Raw genomic sequence first — 15232 nt, forward strand, 5'->3', positions numbered from 1 at the left:
CTATCGGTCTCAATGCATCTATATGGATCTCTGTGTGTCTCTATGGGTCACTATGTATCTATATAGGTCCCTGTCGGACTCTATGTGTCCCTGTCGGACTCCATGAATCTCTTTGTATCCCTATGGGTCTCTGTGTGTCTCTGTGTATCTATGGATCTTTGTGTCTCTCTATCGATCTATATGTATCTCTATGGGTCTCTATGTCTCACTTTAGGTTTTTATGTATCTCTATGGGTCTTTATGTATCACTATGGGGCCTCTGTGTTTCTCTATCGGTCTATGTGTATGTCTATGGGTCTATCTCTAGATCTCTGTGTCTCTATCGATCTCTATGTATCTGTATGGGTCTCTATGTATCACTCTGGGTCTCTGTGTGTCCCTATGGGTTTCTATGTATCTCTATGTGTCTCTGTGTATCTCTCTGTGTCTCATTTGGTCTCTGTATCACTATGGTTCTCTTTGGGTCTCTATGGGTATTTATGGGTCCCTGTGTATCTCTATGGGTCTCTATGTATCACTATGGGTCTCTATGTATCACTATGGGTCTCTGTGTGTCTCTATGGGTCACTTTGTATCTCTATGGGTTTCTGTATAGCTCTATTGGTCTCTGTGTATCTCTGGATCTTTGTGTGTCTTTATGGGTCTCTATGGATCTCTATGGATCTGTGTATCTCTATGGGTCTCTATGTATCACTATGGATCTCTGTGTGTCTCTGTGTCTTTTTGTATCTGTATGGGTCTCTGTGTGTCTTTATGTGTCTGTGTGTCTGTGGGTTTCTGTGTGTCTCTATCGGTCTGTATGTATTTGTATGGGTCTCTATGGGTCACTATGTTTACTATTGGTCTCTATGTGTCTGTATGGGTCACCATATATATCTATAGGTCCCTGTCAGACTCAATGTGTCCCTGTCGGACTCTATGTATCCCTTTTGGAGTCCATGATTCTCTTTGTATCTCTATGCGTCTATTTGTGTCTGTATGTGTCTCTTGGTATCGATGGATCTTTGTGTGTCTCTATCGGTCTCTATCTCTATGGGCCTCTGTATTTCTCTACGGGTCTTTATGTATCACTATGGGTCTCTGTGTGTCCCTATAGGTTTCTATGTATCACTCTGGGTCTCTGTGTATCTCTGGATCTCTCTGTGTCTCATTCGGTCTCTGTATCACTTTGGTTATCTTTGGATCTCTTTGGGTATTAATGGGTCTCTGTGTATCTCTATGGGTCTCTCTATCTCTGTGGGTCTCTACATATCTCTATGGGTCTCTATGTATCACTATGGGTCTCTGTGTGTCTCAATGGGTCACTTTGTATCTCTATGGGTTTCTATATATCTCTATTGTTCTCTGTGTATCTCTGGATCTCTGTGTGTTTCTATCGGTCTCTGTATATCTATGGGTCTCTATGTGTCCCTGTCGGTCTCTATGTTGCTCTATGGTTCTCTGTATATCACTCTAGGTCTCTGTGTGTCTCTATGGGTCTCTGTGTATCTCTATGGGTCTCTATGTATCACTATGGGTTTCTGTGTGTCTCTATGGGTCACTATGTATCACTATGGTTCTCTATGTATCACTCTAGGTCTCTGTGTGTCTCTATGGGTCTCTGTGTATCTCTATGGTTCTCTGTGTATTGCTATGGGTCTCTGTGTATCTCTATGTGTCTCTATGTATTTCTATCGATCTCTACATATCTCTATGGGTCTCTGTGTGTCTCTATGAGTCACTATGTATCTCTATGGGCCTCTATGTGTCCCTGTCGGTCTCTATGTTTCTCTGGTTCTCTGTATATCACTCTGGGTCTCTGTGTGTCTCTATGGGTCACAATGTATCTCTATGGGTCTCTATGTGTCTGTATGGGTCTCTGTGTTTCTCTATGGTTTTCTGTGTATCACTCTGGGTCTCTGTGTGTCTCTATGTATCACTATGAGTCTCTATGTATCTCTGTCCGTCTCTACATATCTCTATAGGTCTCTTTGTATTACTATGGGTCGGTGTGTGGCTCTATGGGTCCCTATGTATCTCTTTGCTCTCTGTGTATTGCTATGGGTCTCTATGTGTCTCAATGGGTCTCTATGTATCTCTATGGGTTTCTATGTATCACTATGGGTCTCTACGTATCTCTATTGTTCTCTGTCTATCTCTATGGGTCTCTATGTATCTCTATGGGTCTCTGTGTATCTCTATGGGTCTCTATGTATCGCTATCGTTCTCTACATATCTCTATCGGTCTCTTGTATTACTATGGATCACTCTGTGTCTCTATGGGTCACTATGTATCTCTTTTGTTCTCTGTGTATTGCGATGGGTCTCTATGTATCTCTGTGGGTCTCTATGTATCACTATGTATCTTTATAAGTCACTATGTATCTCTGTGCTTCTCTATGTGTCTCTATGGGTCTCTATTTATCTCTATGTATCTCTATGGGTCACGGACCCACACACTCACCACGAACCCACAACATGGACCCACACACACACCACAAACCCACAACACGGACCCACACGCTCAACACCAACTCACAACACGGATCCATACTCTTTGGTTATATTCGGTAAAGTCATGTAAAAGTATAAACAACAATAACAAATTCAATCCTTGCAGTCACGAAAGCTTCAAATCTAGAATTCACAACACGGACCCATACACTCACCACGAACCCACAACACGGACCCATACACTCACCACGAACCCATAACACAACACGGACCCACACACTCACCACGAACCCACACGACACGGACCCACACACTCACCACGAGTCCACAACACGGACCCACACACTCACCAGGAACCTACAGAACTCACCTCGTCAATAGTTTCGCTCGGATGGCTTCAGCAGAAGTTGTTCGAAAGGCGACGATGATGAAGCTGAAGCAGCTGAAGTTTCAGAAGCTGCCGTCTCCTTCATGCCCGTCTTGTACTCTGAGTAAGCACGTGGTGATTGCGACGTCACCGGTGCTGTCACAGTCCGAGGGACGTGACCACGCCCCCTTGTTGTATATGTGGGTGTGTGAAAATTGATGAAATGTAATGAAAATTAAATGAAATTCGAAATTTGCATTATTATCCAAAATTATGTTAATTCGTGTAATTATGCGTATAACTATGCTAATTAGCGAGGTAATCGTATTAATTTATACGACTGGGTGTGGTTGTGTTAATGATAGCCTTTATGATAATCAGGCCCCGCCTCGTTGACGAGGTGGGGTTATCAATCAGGATAACGCAATCAATCGTTTGCAGTTATGCTAGTGTCAATTCGGCCTCGTTGTCTAACTTCGTATTATTGATCAGCATAATACAATGATTCTCGCTTTAACACTCCCCGAGTGTTCATATTTTAGGTCCCAAGTTCATATCATTTGCTTTAAAGTTTAATGAGTGTGTATTGGTGTGTTTATAGTTTAGGTTCCCGAGTTCATATCTCATCGCAGGATACAGGTCTTATGCAAAAATTTCAGGAAAGAATCACACGACCACAACTGTATTAATCAATTTATTTCTAATTAAACCTTAACTCTAATATGTATGTAAACTCTCAATCTCGGAACTTCAGCACGGTATCCACACGGTATCAAGACAGTATCATCCACGACTGTACGATTTCACTTTGATAACACATGGACCCCGCATAAAGCGATTGCTGTTAGTGAGAGAGAGAGTCAGAACATGCCAATGCTATGCTACACAAAAGCTTATACATTATAATATGAACGATCATTATACTTGAAATGGTCAGCACATTATCACATGCGATTGATTAACATGTAACGGTATTCATATAAAAAGACAATAAAACAGTTATTATTTCCAAAGGCATAAATGTAACAACAGATCCACCGGACAGACTATAAGATTACCGAAATGGCTTAGTGTGAGGGTATGCGGCGGAACGTGTTATCTCACGGGAGATTAATTAATCCGTGAATAAGATTGTATGATCAGAAAATCGGTTTAGCACGATTCCTCCCTGGGAGCGTAGCTCTGTGGCGAAGGTGCCAAGGGTTAATTCGTATTGATGGATCGGTTGGTAACTTATGCGATTAGAAGTACAGTCCAAAACAAAATATTAAGAGGAAAATTACGAATATACTTATAAACGACGGACTGTTATCACACGGCCAGATAGTTCACGGACTTGAGTGTGTTTTTGTGTGTCATGAATTGTGTGGAGTAGTCATTGTTTGGAGTTGAGTCTTTAGGTCCAGCGAACGTCAGATTGGTCGTGTAGTGGGGCATAGCACATCATCGTATCGTTGAGTTCTCTTTTTAGGGTAATGTGAGTGTGGTTGGTCTTCTTGCGTTAACATACGTCAACGTGTCCCTTGTATAAAAGGGATACTCGCTCCCTTTAGAGCGGTCAGGGTGAGTAGGGGGTTGTGCATCATACGTATCGGCCTTCCCTCCTCCACACAGCAGCCAGCCTCTGTCCACGGGGGAGAGTTGCTTGATCGCTCTCAGTGCTGCTCAGTGGCCACCTCTCTCCACTGCTGGATGAGCTGCGCGATCACGCTCGTGCTGGTTCGCTGACAGCAGTTTCTCTCCGCTGCTGGATGAGCTGCATCGGCACGCTCCCTCTTTCTGGGTGGAGAACTCGAACGTGCTCGTTGCTGGTTTGCTGAAAGCAGGTTTTTTTCCACTGCTGGATGACTCAAGTCGCACGTGCTCTTGCTCTGGTTTGCAGAAGCTCTTGCTTGGTGCATTGGTCGCTGTGCAGCTGGACTCAATGTAGAATAAACTTTCAGCAATACTCTTTCTTTCAGCTCTTTTAAAATCACACTCGGTGGCGCCTCACTACCTTGCGAGTCTTGCCAACGTCAGTGGGTAGCGACGGGGCCACTTTGGCCTCTGCTCGCCGCCCCTTGCTCTGCAGCTCGCCGGCTGGCGACCTGTTGCTCTCGTTCCCGATTTGAACTGCTCCTGAGCCGACCCACTGGTCGAACTCTCTCGCGTGTCGAACTGCCCCGAGTTCCGACCCCCCTGGTCGAACTCCCCGAGTTGAACTCCTGCGAGTCGAACTCCCCGAGTTCCGACCTCCTCCGAGTCGAACTGTCTCCCGAGAGTCGACCCCCCGGTCGAACTCTGGTGAGCCGACCCCCCCCCCCCCGGTCGAACTGAGGTTTCAATGCTCAGGATCCTCTTTTTATGCCCACAAATCCCTTCACTCGGATTCTGCCCACAAGGCGGAGTTTCTTTCGATTTTTGCTGTGTCAGGATTTGTCCGTATGTATCTACGTCCGTGTGTGTGTCCGTACGTATGTCAGTGTGTGTCCTTGTGTGGATCACCCACGGTATATTCCGTTGTCATACTCCTATCATAAAACCCGCAAGTAAAACAATCAAATGTTATAAATTGTCTCGAAGGCGCCTCTCTGTCTGAGTGCACAACCTGGAGGGAGGGGCGATATTCCCTCCGACTTTCACCGACGCACAAAGAAATGGTTAAAAAGTTTTAAGTTAACATTTCATTTCATCAGAGTTCCACAGTTATGATTCTGTATTAATCCAAGGTCTGGGTCAGCTTCCCGTTGTGGTGTTTGACTCGTGTTTCCTCGAGCGTATACACACTCCTACCCCGCGCTGCGGGGATACAAAGACGGCCGGGATCTTCCTTTCTCTCCGACCCTGGGTTGAACATCGCCCTTTGCTTATGTTGCAGTTTTGCTGTGCGCTTGCATTTCTTTTCCTCTCTACTCTTACTTTAACCCGGCTTATTATTTGCGTATGGGTGGATTAGAGCATTCATGTTGACTTAGGAAAACCTGATTGTTAGGCTTCGGGTCAAGTCGTATAGAAATTATTAAAATATGTAAATACATTTCATATTAAATTAATAGACGGGTGACGGTTACATTGACGTAGCTTGTGGCAGGGTTCAATTGAAGTGGGTGTGAAGATCAATAACTTTAGCCTACCCTGTCGTTAAATTCCGACTTTAAGTTACTTTAATAGTAATGCAGAACCAATTAGCTTTTTTGACTTAACTAGATCTAGGCTAACGCAACCTCCCAGTGACCCTGGCTTTGTGTTTACGTCAGCCCCTTGCAATCCGCTGCGCTCTGCTCTCTATCTGCTCCCTCTGACCCTGGGAGGGCTCTGAACGTAAAAATTGTGTTAGTGGGTCAAGGTAAATATGACCTCCACATTCCATGCTGAGGCCTGGTTTGGTGTTTTTATTCATTATTAAAATTAAAAGAAACAATAGGAATATGTATCTATATGTATTGAAAAAATACTTGTTAATATTAATATGGAAAGGAGGACATATACAACACCCTTCAGCAACGCCCCTCCTAGTGACGTGCAGTGCGAGGCCACTCCCCCGGAAGTCGCCTCCCACCCCTCACCTCCACCCCCAGCTTCTACTTCCACTTCCGGTCAGGGCAAATGACGGCGATGGCGGGAAAAATCTGAACCCTGTCTGGGCCTCCTCGAGGTCGACTCAGCCTGAAGAAGCCGACACGTGGCTCTGTGTGAGGTGAGTCTGTGGGTGTCTGTGTGTGTCTGTGTGTGATGAGTCTGTGGGTCTCTGTGGTGAGTGTGTGGGTCTGTGTGTTGAATCTGTGGGTCTCTGTGTGGTGAGTGTGTGGGTCTCTGTATGGTGAGTCTGAGTCTCTGTGGGTGTCCACACGATGATGATGTTGTTATCAGCCACTTGGTTGAGCTTCTTTCGTTTGTAATAGCCAGCGCTACGTAGCTCCTTACCTGGTAAAATGTATATCGTTCAGTTTAGTATTTGGGTCTCTGTAGCTTTGTGGGTCTCTGTGTGTGTCTCTCTGGGTGTCTGTGGGTCTCTGTGGGTCTCTATGGGTCTCTATGGATCTCTATGCATATCTATGGATCTGTGTGTCTCTATGGGTCTCTATGTATTTCTATGGGTCTTTGTCTTTACGTTTCTCTGTGTATTTATATGGGTCTCTATGCATCTTTGTGGTTCTCTGTGTGTCTCCCACATCCCCCCACCAGGAACCCACCATTCCCACCACGAACTCACAACACGGATCCACACACTCACCACGCACCCACATCCTCACCACGGACCCACACACTCACCACGAACCCACAACACGGACTCACACACTCACCACGCACCCACATCCTCACCACGGACCCACACACTCTCCACAATCCCACAACAAGGACCCACACACTTACCACGAACCCACAACACGGACCCACACACTCACCAGGAACCCACAAAACTCACCTCGTCAATAGTTTCGCTCGGATAGCTTCAGCAGAAGTTGTTCGAAAGGCGACGATGATGAAGCTGAAGCAGCTGAAGTTTAAGAAGCTGCCGTCTCCTTCATGCCCGTCTCGTACTCTGAGGAAGCACGTGGTGATTGCGATGTCACCGGTGCTGTCACAGTGCGAGGGACGTTACCACGCCCCCTTCAGCCACGCCCCTCCGAGTGACGTGAGAGTGCTAGGCCACGCCTCCGGAAGCCACCTCCCGCCCCGCCTCTTTGGGCGCCACCCACCTCCACCCCCATCTTCTACTTCCGCTTCCGGTCGGGGCGAATGGCGGCGATGGCGGGAAAAATCTGAACCCTGTCTGGGCCTCCTCGAAGTTGGCTCAGCCTGAAGATGTCGACACGGGGCTTTGTGTGAGGTGAGTCTGTGGGTGTCTGTGTGAGCCAGTGGGTCTCTGTGTGAGGTGAGTCTGTGTCTCTGTGTGTGTCTGTGTGTGGTGAGTCTGTGGGTCTCTGTGTCTGTCTGTGTGAGGTGAGTCTGTGGGTCTCTGTGTGTGTCTCTGTGAGGTGAGTCTGTGGGTCTCTGTGTGAGGTGAGTCTGTGTGTCTGTGTGAGGTGAGTCTGTGGGTCTCTGTGTGTGTCTATGTGAGGTGAGTCTCTGGGTCTCTGTGTGTGGTGAGTCTGTGTGTGTCTGTGTGAGGTGAGTCTGTGGGTGTCTGTGTTAGGTGAGTCTGTGGGTGTCTGTGTGAGGTGAGTTTGTGGGTCTCTGTGTGTGGTTAGTCTATGGGTCTCTGTGTGTGTCTGTGTGAGGTGAGTCTGTGGGTGTCTGTGTGAGGTGAGTGTGTGGGTCTCTGTGTGTGGTGAGTCTGTGTGCGTCTGTGTGAGGTGAGTTTGTGGGTGTCTGTGTAAGGTGAGTTTATGGATCTCTGTGTGTGGTGAGTCTGTGGGTCTGTGTGTGGTGAGTTTGTGGGTCTCTGTGTGTGTCTGTGTGGTGAGTTTGTGGGTCTCTGTTTGAGGTGAGTTTGTGCGTGTCTGTGTGAGGTGAGTCTGTGGGTCTCTGTTTGAGTCTGTGTGTGGTGAGTCTGGGTGTCTGTGTGTATCTGTGTGAGGTGAGTTTGTGGGTCTCTGTGTGTGGTTAGTCTGTGGGTCTCTGTGTGAGATGAGTCTGTGGGTCTCTGTGTGTTGTGAGTCTGTGTGTGTCTGTGTGAGGTGAGTTTGTGGGTCTCTGTGTGTGTGTTGGTGGTGAGTCTGTGGGTCTCTGTGGGTGTCTGTGCATGGTGAGTCTGTGTGTGTCTTTGTGAGGTTAGTCTGTGGGTCTGTGTGTGTGGTGAGTCTGTGGTTCTCTGTGTGTGTCTGTGTGTGGTGAGTCTGTGGGTCTCTGTTTGAGGTGAGTTTGTGGGTGTCTGTGTGAGGTGAGTCTGTGGGTCTCTGTTTGTGTCTGTGTGAGGTGAGTCTGTGGGTGTCTGTGTGAGGTGAGTGTGTGGGTCTCTGTGTGTGGTGAGTCTGTGTGCGTCTGTGTGAGGTGAGTTTGTGGGTGTCTGTGTAAGGTGAGTTTATGGATCTCTGTGTGTGGTGAGTCTGTTGGTCTGTGTGTGGTGAGTTTGTGGGTCTCTGTGTGTGTCTGTGTGGTGAGTTTGTGGGTCTCTGTTTGAGGTGAGTTTGTGCGTGTCTGTGTGAGGTGAGTCTGTGGGTCTCTGTTTGAGTCTGTGTGTGGTGAGTCTGGGTGTCTGTGTGTATCTGTGTGAGGTGAGTTTGTGGGTCTCTGTGTGTGGTTAGTCTGTGGGTCTCTCTGTGTGTCTGTGTGAGGTGAGTCTGTGGGTGTCTGTGTGAGATGAGTCTGTGGGTCTCTGTGTGTTGTGAGTCTGTGTGTGTCTGTGTGAGGTGAGTTTGTGGGTCTCTGTGTGTGTCTGTTGGTGGTGAGTCTGTGGGTCTCTGTGGGTGTCTGTGCATGGTGAGTCTGTGTGTGTCTTTGTGAGGTGAGTCTGTGGGTCTGTGTGTGTGGTGAGTCTGTGGTTCTCTGTTTGTGTCTGTGTGTGGTGAGTCTGTGGGTCTCTGTTTGAGGTGAGTTTGTGGGTGTCTGTGTGAGGTGAGTCTGTGGGTCTCTGTTTGTGTCTGTGTGAGGTGAGTTTGTGGGTGTCTATGTGTGGTGAGTCTGTGGGTCTCTGTGTGAGGTGAGTCTGTGGGTCTCTGTGTGAGTCTGTGTGTGGTGAGTCTGTGGGTGTCTGTGTGTATCTGTGTGAGGTGAGTCTGTGGGTCTCTGTGTGTTGTGAGTCTGTGTGTGTCTGTGTGAGGTGAGTTTGTGGGTGTCTGTGTAAGGTGAGTTTATGGGTCTCTGTGTGTGTCTGTTGGTGGTGAGTCGGTGGGTCTCTGTGGGTGTCTGTGCATGGTGAGTCTGTGTGTGTCTTTGTGAGGTGAGTCTGTGGGTCTATGTGTGGTGAGTCTGTGGGTCTATGTGTGGTGAGTCTGTGGGTCTCTGTGTGAGGTGAGTCTGTGGGTCTCTGTGTGAGTCTGTGTGTGGTGAGTCTGTGGGTGTCTGTGTGTATCTGTGTGAGGTGAGTCTGTGGGTCTCTGTGTGTGGTGATTCTGTGTGTGGTGAGTCTGTGGGTCTCTGTGTGTGTCTCTCTGGGTGTCTGTGGGTCTCTGTGGGTCTCTCTGGGTCTCTATGGGTCTCTATGTATATCTATGGATCTGTGTGTCTCTATGGGTCTGTATGTATTTCTATGGGTCTTTGTCTTTACGATTCTCTGTGTATTTATATGGGTCTCTATGCATCTTTGTGGTTCTCTGTGTGTCTCCCACATCTCCCCACCAGGAACCCACCATCCGCACCACGAACCCACAACACGGACCCACACACTCACCAGGAACCCACAAAACTCACCTCGTCAATAGTTTCGCTCGGATAGCTTAAAGCAGAAGTTGTTCGAAAGGCGACGATGATGAAGCTAAAGCAGCTGAAGTTTAAGAAGCTGCTGTCTCCTTCACGCCCGTCTCGTACGCTGAGGAAGCACGTGGTGATTGCGACATCACCGGTGCTGTCACAGTGCGAGGGAAGTTACCACGTACCCTGCAGCCACGTCACTCCAAGTGAAGTGCCAGTGCGAGACCACGCCCCCAGAAGCCGCCTCACGCCCCGCCTCTTTGGGCGCCCCCCACCTCCACCCCCAGCTTCTACTTCCGCTTCCGGTCGGGGCGAATGGCGGTGATGGCATGAAAAATCTGAACCCTATCTGGGCCTCCTCGAGGTCGGCTCAGCCTGAAGATGCTGACACGGGGCTTTCTGTGAGGTGAGTCTGTGGGTATCTGTGTGAGTCTGTGGGTCTCTGTGGTGAGTGTGTGGATCTGTGTGTTGAGTCTGTGGGTCTCTGTGTGGTGAGTGTGTGGGTCTCTGTATGGTGAGTCTGAGTCTCTGTGGGTGTCTATACATTTCCACACGATGATGATGATGATGTTATCAGCCACTTGGTTGAGCTTCTATCGTTTGTAATAGGCAGCGCTACATAGCTCCTTACCTGGTAAAATGTATATCGTTCAGTTTAGTATTTGGGTTTCTGTATCTTTGTTGGTCTCTGTGTGTGTCTCTCTGGGTGTCTGTGGGTCTCTGTGGGTCTCTGTGGGTCTCTATGGGTCTCTATGGGTCTCTATGCATATCTATGGATCTGTGTGTCTCTATGGGTTTCTATGTATTTCTATGGGTCTTTGTCTTTACGATTCTCTCTGTATTTATATGGGTCTCTATGCATCTTTGTGGTTCTCTGTGTGTCTCCCACATCCCCCCACCAGGAACCCACCATCCTCACCACGAACTCACAACATGGACCCACACACTCACCACGCACCCACATCCTCACCATGGACCCACACACTCACCACGAACCCACAACACGGACCCACATACTCACCACGCACCCACATCCTCACCACGAACCCACGACCTCCTGTATACCAGGCGAGGTAGTTAACATCTCATCAGGGTCGGCATTTAGCCCACGACCTCCTATGTACCAGGCGAGGTAGTTAACATCTCATCAGGGTCGGAATTGAACCCACGCCCTTCTTTATACCAGGCAAATCACCTGAGACCCTAGGCAGCAGCAACTCGCCACAACAAACACAACTGCAACGTTCTGTTGAGTCCGCTTATTTATTAACAACAACAATCGATAAACAATGGTCTAGATATATATGTACACATTACATTATAACTTATTTTGTATCTCTATCCTCTTCACACGCGCACGTGGCTAGGCTGGCTGTAGTCCATTGTGTGGTGAGTGTGGGTGGTGAGTGTGTGTGGTTAGTGTGGGTGGTGAGTGTGGATGGTATGGGTGGTGAGTGTGGGTGGTGAGTGAGTGGTGAGTGTGGTGTGGGGGGTGAGTGTGGGTCGTGAGTGTGGGTGGTGAGTGCGGTGTGTGGTGGTGGTGGTGCTGCTGCTGCTTGTGGTGGTGGTGGTTGCACCGATTCCACCACCACCACTCCGCTACTCTGCCGTGGGCCGTCCACCACAGAGGAGCAGGCGGCCGAAGAGCGAGCGGGGTGAGCGGAGCGCCCTGCCCACACGCGCCAGGACCCCTCGCTCCCTCTCCTGCTCCTCTTCCTTCTCCTCTTCCTCCTCCTTCTCTTCCTCCTCTTCATCCTCCTCCTTCTCTTCATCCTCCTCTTTATCTTCCTCGTTGTCGTCATCCTCCTCCTGCGTCTCCACCACCTCCGTCCTCTCTCCAAAGGTCTGGGTGAGCAGTGACGATGATAATGGTGATGGGAACTTCTCCTCCGGCTCCGCTCTGTGGAGAGAGGCAGCAACACCACAGCAGCGCATCATCGTCATCATCATCGTCGTCATCATCATCATCATCAACATCATCATCATCGTCGTCATCGTCGTCGTCATCATCATCGTCATTATCATACCCACAGAGACCCATAGACCTACAGAGACCCATACTCATAGCGACCCATACAGACCCATACTCATAGAGAGCCATACATACTCACAGAGACCCATACTCATAGCGACCCATACAGACCCATACTCATAGAGAGCCATACATACTCACAGAGACCCATACTCATAGAGACCCATACAGACCAATGCTCATACAGACCCATAGACTTACAGAGACCCATCCTCATAGAGACCCATACATACCCACAGAGACCCATACTCATAGAGACCCATACAGACCAATGCTCATACAGACCCATAAACCTAGAGACCCAAACTCATGTAATGTGAGCGCCATCTCCTGTATTCTGTGGGGTGTGGCGTGATATGCAGTTACGGGTTATCTCGGGGAAGGATTACATCGAGGCCAAAGGTAATTGGGCGGAGCCACCCGGGAAGCCTCTGGAACGCTCCCGAAGGTTCCATGAGGGGCGTGGCCAGAGGCGGAGTTTAGTCGCCAGGGAGCGAATATAAGCGGGGGCCGGAGCAAGGTGTGGGGTCGATGTGTGAAGAATCAAGAGGAGCTTCCCGTCGCCACCGCTGCTCCGCCATCTCCATCGGCCATGTGGTGGCTCGACCTTCAGCCACTCAGCCGCTCCCTAGCCAGCGCCGTCAGCCAGCGGCGTGCTAGAGAGTGGGGCGAGCGCCAAGTGGCGCAGGGCAGCGAAGCCGTTTGGGGGGCCATGCATCCGTGGTGCGAGTGACAAGAGACGAGTAGACAGCCAACTGTACCGAAGTTTTATTAATAAACGTTTCAAGTTCTTATCGTGTTGGAGCCACTCATTACACTCACAGAGACCCATACTCATAGAGACCCATACAGATCTACAGAGACCCATACTAATAGAGACCTCTACAGACCCATACTCATAGACCCATATTCAGAGACGCACAGAGACCCATACTAATAGAGCCCATACAGACCCCAGAGACCCATACTCATAGAGACCCATACAGACCCCTGTGGCCCATATTCACAGAGACGCATAGACCCACAGAGACCCATAGACCCACTTAGACCAGAAGCGAATTGGCCATCTCGAATGATAGCCGAATCAAGTGGGCAGATAACATCATCTTCATCGCGTGGACATTCATAGCGGCAGTCAAATACTCAAAGTGCGTGACGCCGATTCTCAACGTGGAGGGGAAAATCCTGAGGACCCTGAGAAGAATCCACGCGGTGACCACCACGGGGACAGAAACGCAGACTGCAATTATACAGCAGCAGCTGGCATCGTCAGGGTCGGGATCAAGCCCACGAACTCCTGTATACCAGGCGAGGTAGTTAACATCTCTTCAGGGCCGGGATCGAACCCACGATCCTGCGTACCAGGCGAGGTAGTTGACGTCTCATCAGGGTCGGGATCGAACCCACGACGTCCTGTGTACCAGGCGAGGTAGTTAACGTCTCATCAGGATCGGGATTGAACCCACGACCTCCTGTGTATCGGGCGAGGTGGTTAACATCTCATCAGGGTCGGGATCGAACTCACGACTTCCTGCGTACCAGGCGAGGTATACAGAGAGAGGCTCACCGTGGCTCAGCAGCTGCAGATCCCTGCACAGGAGTGGTGCCACCGCTGCTGCTGATGGTGATGGTGGCCCAGTTGGTGGTGTCGGCCCAGCTGGTGGTGGTGGCTCGTATGGTGGTGGTTGTGGGGGTGGCCTCGCTGGTGGTGGGGGTGGCCTCGCTGGTGGTGGTGGCCCGAGTGACGATGGTGGCCCGGATGGTGGTGGTGGCCAGGATGGTGGTGGTGGTGGCCCGAATGGTGGTGGTGGTGGGGTTGGCCTCGCTGGCAGTGGGGTTGGCCTTGCTGCTGGTGGTGGCCTCGCTGGCGGTGGAGGTGCCCCTGATGGTGGTGGTGGTGGTGGCCCGAATGGTGCCATTGGTGGGGGTGGCCTCGCTGACGGTGGGGGTGGCCCTTCTGGTAGTGGCCCTTCTGGTGGTGGCCCTGTCCCTGTCCCTGGTGGTGTCCCTGTCCTTGGTGGTGTCCCTGTCCCTGGTGGTGTCCCTGTCCCTGTCCCTGGTGGTGTCCCTGTCCCCGTCCCTGGTGGTGTCCCTGTCCCTGTCCCTGGTGGTGTCCCTGTCCCTGGTTGTGTCCCTGTCCCTGTCACTGGTGGTGTCCCTGTCCCTGGTGGTGTCCCTGTCCCTGGTGGTGTCCCTGTCCCTGGTGGTGTCCCTGTCCCTATCCCTGGTGGTGTCCCTGTCCCTGTCCCTGGTGGTGTCCCTGTCCCTGTCCCTGGTGGTGTCCATGTCCCTCTCCCTGGTGGTGTCCCTGTCCCTGGTGGTTTCCCTGTCCCTGTCCCTGGTGGTGTCCCTGTCCCTGTCCCTGGTGGTGTCCCTGTCCCTGGTGGTGTCCCTGTCCCTGGTGGTGTCCCTGTCCCTGTCCCTGTCCCTGGTGGTGTCCCTGTCCCTGGTGGTGTCCCTGTCCCTGTACCTGGTGGTGTCCCTGTCCCTGTCCCTGGTGGTGTCCCTGTCCCTGTCCCTGGTGGTGTCCCTGTCCCTGTCCCTGGTGGTGTCCCTGTCCCTGTCCCTGGTGGTGTCCTTGTCCCTGTACCTGGTGGTGTCCCTGTCCCTGTCCCTGGTGGTGTCCCTGTCCCTGTCCCTGGTGGTGTCCCTGTCCCTGTCCCTGGTGGTGTCCCTGTCCCTGTCCCTGGTGGTGTCCCTGTCCTTGGTGGTGTCCCTGTCCCTGTCCCTGGTGGTGTTCCTGTCCCTGGTGGTGTCCCTGTCCCTGTCCCTGTCCGTGGTGGTGTCCCTGTCCCTGTCCCTGGTGGTGTCCCTGTCCCTGTCCCTGGTGGTGTCCCTGTCCCTGGTGGTGTCCCTGTCCCTGTCCCTGGTGGTGTCCCTGTCCCTGTCCCTGGTGGTGTCCCTGTCCCTGTCCCTGGTGGTGTCCCTGTCCCTGGTGGTGTCCCTGTCCCTGTTGGTGTCCCTGTCCCTGTCCCTGTCCCTGGTGGTGTCCCTGTCCCTGGTGGTGTCCCTGTCCCTGTCCCTGGTGGTGTCCCTGTCCCTGTCCCTGGTGGTGTCTCTGTCCCTGTCCCTGGTGGTGTCCCTGTCCCTGGTTGTGTCCCTGTCCCTGTCACTGGTGGTGTCCCTGT

The 15232-nt window shown here is 50.8% G+C and overlaps 1 long non-coding RNA gene across 1 annotated transcript; it reads left to right on the plus strand.

Annotated features, from left to right (window-relative positions):
- The first annotated feature begins 5931 nt into the window (after nt 1-5931).
- LOC142923433 (uncharacterized) lies at nt 5932-12896 on the plus strand. The gene is made up of 4 exons (XR_012940763.1): nt 5932-6476; nt 6965-7610; nt 10004-10478; nt 10975-12896. It is a non-coding gene; the product is annotated as an uncharacterized LOC142923433 (long non-coding RNA).
- Nucleotides 12897-15232: the final 2336 nt, after the last annotated feature.

The sequence above is a fragment of the Petromyzon marinus genome, unplaced genomic scaffold, assembly GCF_048934315.1.
Source record: "Petromyzon marinus isolate PM22_M1 ecotype Great Lakes invasive population unplaced genomic scaffold, UKy_Petmar_22M1.pri1.0 PM_Scaffold_50, whole genome shotgun sequence".
NCBI classification, from domain to species: domain Eukaryota; kingdom Metazoa; phylum Chordata; class Hyperoartia; order Petromyzontiformes; family Petromyzontidae; genus Petromyzon; species Petromyzon marinus.